This window comes from Musca autumnalis, unplaced genomic scaffold (genome assembly GCF_047663935.1).
Source record: "Musca autumnalis isolate F117 unplaced genomic scaffold, ASM4766393v1 scaffold_1, whole genome shotgun sequence".
Taxonomy (NCBI): Eukaryota; Metazoa; Arthropoda; class Insecta; order Diptera; family Muscidae; genus Musca; species Musca autumnalis.
In genome coordinates, this window is record NW_027411644.1 from 152,082,286 (window position 1) to 152,096,884 (window position 14,599).

Consider the following 14,599-nt stretch of genomic DNA (forward strand, 5'->3'; position numbering starts at 1 on the left):
CCTGTTGTGCGCTCTAGACTAGGTTTTTTGAAGAAGGAACTCTGTTCCCTTAACAAAATCCCGTAATTGTTTCAGGTCGTCTACATTTACCTGATTAAGATCTGGTGTTGTGTCGTTCCCTAAAAACTGGGATCTGATGTTTGCGAAAGCGGGGCATTGGCAGAGAAAATGCTCCAATGTTTCGTCATCTTCTCCACATGCCCTTCATACGTTGTTGTCTGCACGATTAATTGTGTGCAGATGAGCTTGTAAACCCAAGTGACCTGTAAGGACACATGTAAGTCTACTCGACTCTGCCTTACCTAGCAGTAATAGGTTTTTAGTTTTTTTCCTCATTTGGGTCTCCCCATAGGATTTTTGAGGTTTTCCCTAATTCCTCTCTATTCCATAGGGATAAGTGGGCATTTTTTGCCCATGTTTTTAACTCTAGCCGAGACGCGTTTAGTGGCTTTGCGTTCTCTAAGTTTGCTGTTGTTAATTCCCTTCCATTTTTTGCCAGAGAATTAGCTATCTCATTACCTCTCAGCGAACGTAAAAATAATTTAAATAACATTTCGAATCGTTTCGTATTTTCCATAGACACAATACAAAACGAAACATAACCCAAGCTCTCGGAGTTCGCTGTTTAGTTTCGTTTTGTTTACATTCGTGAGTGCGAACATAACGATATGTGAAAAGTACTCAACTCCACAAGATAGAAAACTAAATAGTACTAAACACATGCGAATAAATCAAAAACGTTTGGTGGTTGATAAAATATTTACTGTGGTACGTTGATGTTAGTTTATAGGGTTGTTAAGCAATCACATGTGTAATTCACCATAACGCACGGCAAACGTTTGCCAAAAATTTTTTTGTTCCGGTGGTGAATGAAACAATTCGGCAAAGCATAGCCGAAGTACATTTGAGCAATCGTACGGTTTTCATCTTTTTAGATTGAAAAGTTTGTGGTTTTGTTTTGGTTGTGAGAATGAAACGATTCGGAGAAGCTTAAAAGTTTGTGGCTTTGTGTGATTGGTAAAGGAATCGTTTTGTTTGTTTACGTTCATTGTTACCTCTATTCCCCGCATGTCCCGGTACCCATATTATATGCACCGAGCCATGTTGAGAATAACTTTACTGTCTTGGATGTTATTGCTTTGATTGTAATTTTACTGTCCGTAAGGACATTTACAGTAGTTGGTCTCGTGTTGGCATTAAGCCAGTTCAGACACTCTGTAATCGCCCGGATCTCCGCTTGATGCACCGGAGCAAACGAAGGGATATTTCGGTCTCTGGTTCTTCAATAAAGAGAACCAGTCCCGTTCTCCCACCTAGTATGGAGCCGTCCGTATAACAACAGTTTCTAGTCGGCATTTGTGGTAGAGTTCCGCCGATCCACGAGTTTCTGTCTGGAATTAATGATTCGCATGAGGCAGCTACAACTGTTTCAGGTATACGGTCCGATACAATGTTATCCATTGACTCTCCCGTTGTTACCCGTAGAATGTTTTGATGGTATGTTACGTGGTCCTTACTGATCCACTCGTCCATCGCTTTAAGTGGGATAGCTGCGACAGCCGCTTCATACCTTATCTGGATTTCTATCAGGTGTATATATAGAATAGTTTTTAATGCCCTCGATGGTGTTGTCCTCATTGCGCCGCTTACACTTAAACAACACATTCGTTGGACTTTCTGTAGTATTTTAATATTACCTGTATTAATTTGCTCCATCAGGGCCATGGTTGCCGTCTCGCTCCGATGGAGGTTTTTCTGGATGACCTCAATCATTGGTCCTCCAGTAAACGGGCTTCTTGAGAGTCGGTGATTACAGCATCGACTCCCTTTTTCATTTTTGCTGGGAGGTTTCGCTGTTTGGTTTGGCTTCCTCGTTTTCGCCGATTGCCGCCTTTCCTTCTTTGAAGCGGACAGCGTTGGAGATGTAGAAAGCCCTGCCCTTAGTCTTTGTCAGACTGGACATGGAGAGATGGTCAATTCCGACCAAAAGGAGAGTTCCGTCCTCCTGCTCCTCCCTGTGGAAGACCTCCCATCTCTTCACGTCTAAGTCCTTGTTTTGGCGACCAAACACTTCGAACTTTCTGCCCCAACCTTTGACGAATACCGAAGTCTTTGTTAGTTGAGGAATTTAGTCTTTCCTCACCAATTTGAGTTTGCCGCTTTCCCATGGAGGTTTTATGCTGCTGATAGTATCCTTGAGTGCGGCAGCGTTTGCATGCTGGGCAAATTGGAACACCATCACGTCCCCTTTGACACCACTGCTGATAATTTGAATTGTATCATCTCCATTCATTATGTGATCCAATATTTTATTGTTGACCATTTCCTCAATTGCTGGAGGATGGTCTTTGGGTAGCTTTCCGGAACCTCTATTGGTATCGATCACTGCATAGCAGAGTTCGTCCCTGTAAGGTTTCTTGGCTAAATTGACGTAAGATGGCGGCTCTCTACCAGTCTCCGCAGCCCTCTTTATCTTCCGCCGCGTCCGGATTTCTTCGCAGAATCCCCAGACACTGCAGTCGAATCTGCGGCTGGGCACACCCTCTTCATGTTCGAGCTGACTTTGTCGCCCTCTGCCAAAGGATTCTCGGAACAGTCTCCTTTGCGTGGTTCTGGACGCGGTGCACTCGAAGCGTTTGGAGATGTGGATCTCTTTTTCTTCTTTGTCGGCTTTACAGTGTTCTGCTCTTCGGGGGATCTGATCCTCTTCGCCACTTCCGAAGAAGTGGAGGGAGTGTTCATGATCCCTTTGGGAGCATCCTGCGATATAGCCTTTTTGCTTGCCCGTTGCTTCCTGAACTTGCGTCGTTGAGCCACAGACAGCTGCTTCTTGTGTGTTGTGAGCTTTGCAATGCTGTCGCTCACTTCGTCTACCATCTTGTACCTCCTCCTTATCTGGGATTTCCATGACGGTTATATTACTATTGCTTTCGCTATCGGATTTGAAGTCTATAATTGCCCTTAGACTGTGTGCTTGTCGCAGTACCTTTGACCACAGGTGCCAAGGCACCCACACCTGTGGGAGAGATTTGATCACGATCGCATGATGACGACGGGGTGTGACTCGTAGGCAGATCAACATCACCCGCCGGTACTGGGTTTATTAGGCCCTGATCCGTTACTTTTTCGCATTGTCCAACTTTCTTCATATTTGTGTTTTTTGTTTTAGGGGAAGTTTTTTGACCGTGGGGAAAATAAACTCCCTAGAGCAAATTAGTACGATCATCCGCCTCCCCCTATCTGCCGGTGGGGACGGTCCCGGTAGGTGAACTAACAAACACCCTCTACAGAGTTAATACAAATAAAAAAGTTCGGCCCGGTCGAACTTAATGCCGTTCTTACTTTCTGGTATTGTAAAGCGTTTAACTTCATTATCCACTTGCAAAGGCTAAATTTGTAAGAGTAAGTCTTAAGGCAAATTTCTATCACTCTCTTGGAATAACGACTTAATGAAATAAGTTAAAAGATGTTTCCCAGAAGGTGAAGCCACCTTAGTAAGTCACCCTTCAGTGTGACTCAATGGGTCTCCGGCAAATATCTTGGTGTGTTACAAACGGAATGACCTATTTATAGTGAAGATCAAAAAGTCACACATTTTCAAATTTTCGAATTCCTTCATTTGTGTTGAAAATATTTAATTAACAAACTGTACAAAAAATATATATGCACGATGCGAATTGGACGGTTGATATGAACAATCCATGTTATTTGTCAGTAGAAGTTCTGGGTTTTACCCGCTACCATCAATATGTTTTCCAAGAAACGGTCGTTTGTGATATTTTTAATTATAACCTACATTCGGGTTGTCAGCAACAACAATACCACCAATGTTCAGAAATTAAAGACGGTATCGGATTTTCTTAACAATGCCTGTCATTGTTCATCCCAATGGCAGTGTGAATGCTGTGCCAAAATTGATAAGGATCGATTGAATATTCATCAGAAATGTAAGTGAAATGTAAACAACTTCCTTAACGATAATCTGACATGCTACTCGTAGTTGGCAATCTGAGAAGATTACTTAAAATCTGTTCTATCTTTTCTATAAGCGTAGCTGGAATATAAAGATTTATCACGGTGTTTTACCTATAATAAACTTAAGAGATAGAAATGTTTAAATATTCAAATATCAATTTCTTCGCATTTCATTCGTTCCCCTTCTTTGCACCAAAATACATGTTTGTTTTTTTATGAACATTCTTTTATTAATCGTCAAAAGTTATTTTTAAAATTTTCTTCCAGTTTGTCTTGATTGGATTGTAACTACACGGACATGGATCATAAGAATGCATTTACGCCTTAACGACAGAATTTTGTATGCAAACGAATTTCCCGCTTGGAAAATACCACCATTCTGTTTTCCCATTAGTGCGCCCCTTGCGTTGACCGGATGTCTGCAGGTTCACAGTTTGGGCCATCATAATTTCAACACACTGCATGCATGCGGCAATGTCACAGTCAATATCTTAACTTTTAATCTGATAAATTGGCCAATTGGCTGTGTGGATGTCGGTACAACAGGTGTACAGTTGGTGGAACCGGATCATGATGTATTTAAAGCTATTGTAGAAAACCACAATGTAGTTTAATATATTTTGTAAATTGTTGCAATCTGTATATATTTCTTATGAAAAACCAAAATCAAACGTTTTTCTCTGTTCTTCTAAATATATATGGTCTGTTCCCGTACTTTATTGACTGACAAAAGTTACAAAAGTTGTACAAGTTGTAAACGACTTTCATATAAATTGTGTGTAAGAGAACGCAAAATGTGTAAAAGTGAACAAAATTTTAAAAAAACTTTTTAGTCCTGGAACAGAGTTATAGTTAGACATCGGGTTTTAGCATATTTTTGAAATTTTAAGCAATGTAGCTACGTTATTATATAGAACTATCAAATGCCCGCTACTACGTATACGGAATAGGGTTATGACTTTTTTACAACCTCATATCCCTGTATCATAGCGTGATGAGTTTTGCCATAAGATTACATGAAATCATAATTATAAGGTGATTCGGTGAAAAAACCTCACGCACAAAATGATTTTAAAATTTGAATTTATCAAAATTATGGACAATTTTTTGAAGTCACTGTAAGCAGATATACAATTGAAAATAAACTTTAGAGCCACATGAGATAATTAAACTGACATAACATTTATTTCTCACTAATTTTTTTCAATTCTGAGAATCGTAAAAATGCCGTAAACGCTTTTATTTAAAGATATAATTTTTTAACAAAAAACAACAAATTTAAAATTTTTCAAAGTGGTTTGTGCATGACGTTTTTCAATATTTGAATGAAAAAAAAAAACATTATTATAGTTATTAGTAGGCTTATATTTATTCATTCGTGCAACAAAAAAATAATTTTTGATTTTTTTTTTTTTCATTTCATATATTTTTTCAAAAAATTATATTTTTAAAATCGATTTGTGCGTGAACTTTTTTTTTTATATTTCAATGGAATAAACGATAGCGTAGTGGTTATTAGGCAAAAGTTCATTCATCTCTGCTACAGGAAATCATTTTTGAGAAAAAATGTCAAAAAGTCATAACTCTAATACGGAAAGGATAAAAGATAAATAAACAATATTTAATATGGAAATGATGAACACTGGAGATTCTGTTGTATTACAACCTATTTTAACTTAGAATTTCCAAAAAAGCGGTTTCGCCAAGAGGGCGAAAATTCACGTTTTCCCCATATAACCGTAGCCCTCGACTTAGTGTATTTTAAAAATCGAACAAATCTATATTGTCCAATTTTCTTTAAATTTGACCTTGAATTCTCATATGATATAAATGTTTAATTTAAAAAATGCACACTTCTATCCACGTTTATTAGAATGGATATTTTAAAGGTTTAGAATATTTTGAGAATTTTATGCACAATTTCCAACCGAATTTCGGAAAGGGTAGAACAACTTTTTTCAAAAAAAAAATTACTTAATGTGTATGTATTGGTATACCCTTATATAACGGTAATTTTTTTAAGGCATTTCAATTTTGGCCTTTTTATTCTCTGGAGGTAAGAACCTTCTTAACAAAATTTCCGCAGCGCACAGTGTCCGATTTTCCGAAAAACCTGGCCAAAACTCTAAAAATTAATAGATTTTGACCTAACCTTTGGTTCTTATGTTTTTCCGGCCGCTGATTACATTTTTGATATTATTTAACCCTCAGGCGGTCATTTAAGGGGTCTTTTTGGTCCCTCCTCTTATAAAATGTGATCTTATCGGATCAAAATATTCTACAAATTTGTTCGCCATCAATTTTTACTATGGGTCCTAGAATACACCAAAACTCTATACCTGACCTAAACTCCAGAAATATGCAAAATTATAAACACATTTTAGGGTTAAGGGCGTACTTCATGTGAGTTTTGGCAAAATTGTCATACAAAGCATCATTTTAGAAGAATGCCGTCAAAGACAAAAATGTTCTCTGCTAAATTTCACTATAAGTTACCAAATAAAAGAAATCTCTATTTGCATTACATACCAAGAAAACATCGGTATCAATTTTGCCAAAAAACCCAGAAACTAAAATAGGGTTGCAAGCTTCTACCATTTCTACAGTTTTGGAAATATTTGAGTTAAGATCACTTGGATTCCTCTTGCGAGTCATAAAAGGGGTCCTTTTGGTCCCTTTTTCCACAAATCTTTAAAATCTCCTATAAAATGTAATCGGATCAGACCAAAATATTCTAGAAATTTGTTCGCCATAAAATTTTACTATAGGTCTTAGAATATACCAAAACTCCAAATTATACCCAAACGCCAGAAAGTGACCATATACTATATTCTGACATTCTGAAGGAAAAAATCTGTACATACCTGCAAGACAAAATATCACATAAAAACAAAAAGTGCAAATATGTGCAGAATGTTTCGATGGAAATTGGTAAAAATCCTTCCTTTTTTATGAGATGATAAATTACACGGCCCAACTCGATCTTACTCACAACTATTTTCATTATTTATTGTGAAAATTGATCTTGAAAAAAATTAACAAGTACGGACATCAATTACACTGTGATACAAAAGTGGACAAAATTTTTTTGCAGGGGTTCTAATGCATAAATTCGGTTTTGTGGGAGTCCACAGAAGACGAAAATACCTTTGGTTTCTTTGGGTCACTTCGGTTTTTCAGTTTATAACGGTAAATGTAGTGAAAAATGGGCTTTCTTGGATTTTCAACTTTAAACGGACATTACTTCTTTTTTCCACAACCGATTTGCACACAATGTTTTATACCCTCCACCATAGGATGGGGGTATATTAAGTTTGTCACTACGTTTGTAACTACTCGAAATATTCATTGTAGACCCCACAAAGTATATATATTCTTGATCAGCGTGCAATTCTACATCGATATAGCCATGTCCGTCCGTCTGTCCGTCTGTCCGTCTGTGGAAATCACTCTAGCGTCCGAACGGATTGACGTAGGTTGATGAAATTTTGGGAAAATATGTTATATTTACGTAGGACTTTTGGTATTGAAAGCGGGCTATGTAGGTCCACGCTTTCGTATAGCCCCCATACAAAATGACGCGTGACGCGTCGTCGTTTTAAGGAATTTTTAAGATATTTGGCCCATTTTACCACCGAATTGGTTGTAATTTGGTACTTTGTGTCTCCAGAGGCCAAAAAATATTCCTACCAAAGTTGGGTTATATAGGTCCACGTTTTGGTATAGCCCCCATATAAGGCCCCATATAAAGTACGCGTCATTTTAATATATTTTGAATGTATTAGACCCATTTGACCACAGAATTAGTTGTAATTTGGTATTTTGTGTCTTCAGAGGCCAGAAAACATTCGTACCAAAGTTGGGTTATATAGGTCCACGTTTTGGTATAGCCCCCACATAAGGCCCCTTATAAAGTACGCGTCATTTTAATATATTTTGAATGTATTAGACCAATTTGACCAAAGAATCGGTTGTAACTTGGTATTTTGTGTTTCTAGAGGCTAAGAAACATTTCTACCATAAAATGTTTGTATAGGCCCACGTGTTGATATAGCCCCCATAGGACGATATCTCCCGATTTTCGGTATTTTAAAGGTTTTGGCCTCATTATCACACCGAGATGGCTGAAATTTGTGGTGGAGGGTATAAAAAGTTCGGCCCGACCGAACTTAACGCTTTTCTTACTTGTTTATTATAAAGGGGAGAGTAATGCCTTTCGAACAAGCCATAGATCTTTAAAATCGGTTAACAAATGGCTAAGTAATAGTGGTTTAAGTGTGACAAAAACGCATTAAAAAACAGTAAAATGTTTTCCCTTGTGCTCTAGGCTGCGTAAACGACACCTAACAGTACAATTATTTACTGTTAGCAAGTAGGAAATTTAGTTGGGTTTCCAAAATGGGAAAAACCAACGAAATCGGTTGAAAAATGAATGCGTTATGGCATTTTTTGTGTTTCAACTTTTTGGTTTTTTTTCATATTTTCCTTTATAAAAGATGGGTATCTTAGCATTTATGATTCTAATTGTGATTATCCTGCTTAACAATTACGCACAAGGTATCAATGTTTTATAAAGGAAAATATGAAAAAAACCAAAAAGTTGAAACACAAAAAATGTCATAACGCATTCATTTTTCAACGGATTTTGCTGGTTTTTCCCATTTTGGAAAGCCACCTAAAAATCCTACTTGCTAACAGTAAATACTTGTACTGTTAGGTATCGTTTACGCAGCCTAGATCACAAGGGAAAACATTTTACTGTTTTTTAATGCGTTTTTGTCACACTTAAACCACTATTACTTAGCCATTTGTTAACCGATTTTAAAAATCTATGGCTTGTTCGAAAGGCATTACTCTCCCCTTTATAATAAAAAACAGTGTGTGCAAATCGGTTGTGGAAAAAAGAAGTAATGTCCGTTTAAAGTTGAAAATCCAAGAAAGCCCATTTTTCACTACATTTACCGTTATAAACTGAAAAACCGAAGTGACCCAAAGAAACCAAAGGTATTTTCGTCTTCTGTGGACTCCCACAAAACCGAATTTATGCATTAGAACCCCTGCAAATTTTCACTGTAGCACAGTGTTATTAAAGAAAGCACAACTCATTGCGACACTGAACATCTTAAATACGTTTCACATACCTTTCATTACAATTACAAAAAGAAAATATTTAAAACATATTATCATAGATGTATAAACAACTTAAATATTGAAAAGAAAAAAAAAAATTCAAAATAGGGTCACTTCGACATGCTTTTATACCCACTTATTAAACAAGAAATGTATATATTCTTTCATAACTACACACACTGGGATCCTATAAACAATATCTGACCCTTTTTAGTGTAAATTGATAATTTTTTTCGATTTTTGGCCAGGTTTTTTGGAAAATCGGACACTGTGCAGCGTTCAGAACCAAAAACTTTTTTTGAAAAGATACTTCACGTTTGACTACTTTTTTTCAGTACATTATTTAGAAGCGGCCTTCGCGTTAGCATACAATCAATGGAACAATATTCAATACAATTTTTCAAACTCAGAACTTTATCTCAAATTTTATAATTTGTATAATTTTTGTCATTTGGTATTTTTTGTACAAATAGCGTATTTCCAAATTATATAATCCCAGCTTTGTTCCTACACCCAGCACCAAATTTAGTACCATTTAGTACTTTTCATTCCCCTATAGTGGTATTTCAAATACCAACTCCATAACTCGGCCAACATTGATCTCCATATATAATTTTAGATTTCATACGTATTTCCAAAAACTTCTTACCTAAACACAAACACTGACTCTAATACAAAGATTCGGAATTCCAGCACTAACCGTTTACACAATACCAAAATGGTACCAAACGTACACAAAGGTAAACGTTTCAAAAAGTACCTCCTTGTATCTAAACTATATCCCAACCGCACTTCACTTTTTCAGCTTTTTCTGTTCCCCCGAAAACAAATTTTAGTGCTATTTAGTATTTTTTGTATAAATAAGTACGAATTTTCAAAACCTCCTCCCTAACTTCGCTCTAAATACCGTTCTAATACTGAGTTTCGAAATTCGCGTTCTACCCCTTTACACAATCACAATCAAATTATCATATGGAAAAAACTAAAAGGTACCAAATGTTGTACTTTTGATACACAACTTTCCAAAAACTACTAACTAAACTAATCCAAACTATAACCAATGTAGTTTTATTTAACACTTTTCCATAAATATGAATTCCCAAATATTTAGTACCATTTAGTACTTTTCGTACACTTATAGGTCGAATTTCCATAAACCCTTTGCTACATCTTTGTAACTACCCATGAGTGAACCCCATACCAAATTTCAGAATTCTAGCTCTTCCCGTTTGACTAATACAAAGGGTACGCTATTTAGTACCTCTTAGTACCTTTCTAGTTCGAATTTCCAAAAACCCAGCCTTATCTCACGGCTACACACCAACAACAACCCGCACTCAAAATTTCAAGTTTCTAGCCTCAGCCGTTTAGCCTGGGCGTTGATGAATCAGTCAGTCAGTCAGTGAATCACTCACCTCACTGCTCTTTTATATTTATAGATTACATCGTTCCAATGATAGAAATTGGATGTCATATTGAAAATAATTAATAATGCGCTTAAATCTCCAGCTTCTAATGTTTTATAAACGAATTTTGCATTGAAATTTTCAAACATATGCAAAAATCCGATGTCCAGTTGTAGTGAATATGCAGGCACTAATTTTTGGTTTTACCAACTTCTTTCATAATGGATTATTAACGATAATCCTTAAAATATGCTATACTTTATATTAAGATAAATGAACTGTTCCCAGGTTACGTTAATCAATTTCGCTTTTACTGAAATAATATTTAGTCCTAAACGTATGCTTTAATTTATACACATTATCAAGTGCGAATAAAACGAAGTGGGAATTTAAAATTGCCTTTGGTCTGTTTCGTTAATTATACCCTATACCACAATGTGGAAGAGAGTATTATATGTTTGTTTTGGTAAAAATGCATGTAACACCGCGAAATATTCGTCGGAGACCCCCAATGTGGTATACCAACCTTCATATCTCGACGCGATTTTGAGATGTGTGTCCGTCCGTCTGTCCATTATAAATTGTAAACACGCTCCAGGCCGCAATTATGGACCGATCTCACAAAATTTTATATGGAAGTCGGGTTCAGATCAGAATAGATCCCTATTCTTGTTGCTGATGATCGTGAAATATTTAGCGGGTGAAATGGACCAAAAACATAATATTTATCCAATTTTCTAGCGGCTTTGTAGGTCTCAATAGTAGATGGCGATCGGATAATATTTAGAGGGTTAAATGGACCAAAACTTTTCTGTGAAAATTGTGAAAATTTTTAATATACAGCTTATATCTTAATTACTGGAAGTGACATTCCAGACAAGTGAGATATACTTGAAAGTGGAACGCTTGACCTTTCAATTGATGCCAATTATGTTGGTGTGCATGATCAGATAACAGAGTTACAGCCTAATATATTCCGTTATATGTTTGTAGTGTAATAATAAACTCGCTAGAAGTCGCAATTATACATCAATAGTCACGAAATTGTGCACCGGGTAAGAGTATAGGTCGAAAAAGATGCCTACAATTTTGAATGATGATCTGATATTCTTTAGCGGGTGAAATGGACCATTACTTCTGTATGAAAAATATAAAATTTTTATTTTTGGTCGATATTTCAATTCCTTGAGGACATATATATTTCGCAAAGTAGCCTACATGTGGAAAAAAACTACTGACCTTTCCTCTGATGTAAATTGCAATAAAGTGTTTGCTAGATAACAGGCCTACTGCCTAATATATAATGGGTTCTGTGTAGAGAACCACATTTTTATCCCACATATTGTCTCTCCAAAAGTTTATGTAACACCACGCAATATTCGTCCTAGACCCCTTATTTGGTATGCCAAAATTCATATCTCGACGAGATAAAGCGATTTAGCGATGTGTGTCCGTCCATTAAAATTTGTAAACAAGCTTAAGGCCGCAGTTATGCACCGATTGTAACGAATTTTTTGAGGAGGTTGGGTTCGGGCTAGAATTAGTTTTTGGTGATGACCGTGAAATGTTCAGGGGATGAAATGGACCAAAAACCAAATTTTAACCAATTTTGTAGCGGCTCTGTACGTCAAAATAATAACCCGCAAAATTTTAAACAAAGTTTGAGTTTATGATGAAGTAGAAGCGTACAAACCAACGTGAAGATCAGATAATACTTAGCGGGTTAAATGGACTGAAACGTTTGTGTGAAATTGGTAAAAATTTCAATAACGTAGCGGTTAAACAACGGAAGTAAGTGGGTTTAATTACATTTTAGTTTGTGTGAACTAAATTTTCCTTTCCTGCTACAAAAATGTCTTTGTCATGCTAGATAACTTTTTGGTTTTGGTCATAAGTATTATACATTTCATCTCTGATATTTGATAATTAAATTTTCACAATCATTGGAAAGAAGTTCCGTGGAGAGCGATTGTCCAGGGATAGTGGTATAGGGTATCCCATGGTCGGCTCCGTCCGACTATAGACTTTTCTTACTTGTTTTTTAAGTAATAAAAGTGACAAAAAATGATTAACTGCTCTCATATAATTATTATTTTTTAGAATGTTCAAAATTTTTATCTTGTCTCACTTTAACAACGTTTCTAGATAATAATTAAAAAGGGCATGAAAAGAATTGAATTACCCCCAGTTTTGGTAACTAATTTTTGTTCGTTCGTCTATGTTCGTAATAATTTAGGCATCCATAGTTCAGCCCCAAAAAAGAAATACATACCTAATCTTTCGTATACCCGTTCCATATATGGTTAAGAATTCCTCATTTAAAAATCAGCGCTCTACATTTGCGCTGAAGCAAATTTTGACAATACGTGTGAGAAGAAAAAAATTACAGAAACAGGGGGTTAGAAGGGTGAAATGTTTAGTATTTCACTCTTTGGTAGAATTGCAGAAAAGACTTTTCTTCTGCCTCCTTTTCTCCCGATCACGATCGTGTGCAACTTATTGCATTCTTCAAGTTGTTACCCAAGAGCGGATTTTGAGACAGTTTCCAAGGATTGGGAGGACGAGTGTTTTCATTAACCATTTGTTTATGATGAGTGGATAGTTGCTACATTCCCAATTTATAGCTATTTTGGTTGGTGGGTGTAGAGTTTTTTTTATCTTGAGGCACTTTATATCAAGACGAATAAAGTTCTGAAAAATTACAGTGGTGATAGGAATAAAAGTATTGTTACGGAATTGGATTTAACTAATCTCCGTGTAGACGTTGTTTTATTCCCCAGTACGATTTGTACCAAATAAAACAGGGTTCGTTTTAGATTACGTTTCTACAATGCTTTATTTACTTTATTACACTTATTCGGAACCGACTTTATTTACTAAGCACACAGCTTGTATCTAGTTAGCACGCAGCTCTTATTTAACCGATCTGTTCAGTTCAACGCTTAAAACACAACTCACTCGTCATTGCCAGTTCCCCTGTATTTATATCCCAAAGTCTCCCTGTTCGAGAGTCCTCTAGAAAATGTCTGGCAACTCCTCGAATATGTACAACGAACACACCGACGCACATTCGCACTAAGCGAACAACCAGACTCACATACATGGGGGATGATCAATGACGTAATTACAACAACAAATAAATGCAAGAAAAGAAGTAACAAACTAAACGATAATTACATGATTATGGCAAAACAAACAAAAGAACATTAACAAAAGGTAATGTAACGACTAGAATGATGAAGAGAGTTCTACATGGTAGTTGTTGTTGCTTAAATAAAATAACTGCGTAATAAAACGTTACGTTACAATTCAAATTTTTAAATTAACGGAAATTAAACTAAATTAACTTAAACCTATCAGTTACATTCGTAACAGTATCATCATGAGAGTAGGCAACAGAAGAAGAGAACCAATATAGTCCATCTTCGAACTTGATCTAATTTAAATTATTCGCCAAAAATATATTACTAAATCGACAAAACATGTACAAACTTTACATTATGCATTATACAAAAGACCAGTAGCTCTTTACATTGCAGGATTTCTCATAGAAGACCAGTCGGTCTTCTCATAGACACTCTTCAAAAAGTCAATTGGTTTTTATAGAAGACCAGTTAGTCTTCTCATATTAAAACTATTAAAACTATAGGACTCCTCATAAAATAATTATTTCCCAAGTAGTCATCCGATATACTTCTATTAGAAGACCAACAACATAGTAGACGATTAAGTTTTCTCCTAGTTCTTCTTATAAGTCTTCTCGAAAACTATCAAGAAGCCTTATTAATATAAGACCTATAGATCTTCTTATATAGTACTACACCTTTTTCAGATGTAATTCGAAACATTCCAGTTGTAATTCGTAACGTGGATATAATGTTTAAAAAATTACGTTCTTATTTCAACCCAATAAACCAACCGCGATTTTCATTTCCAACTCTATCAGTTCCTCCAAAACCAATTACAGTACTTTACATGTAAGTACATATAAACGAATTTCCGAAACCACCTCCTAAAATTTCAAAAATTCCTGCCTTTACACAATAACAAATTATACCAAATTCTGTACCACGTAGTACTTTTCATAG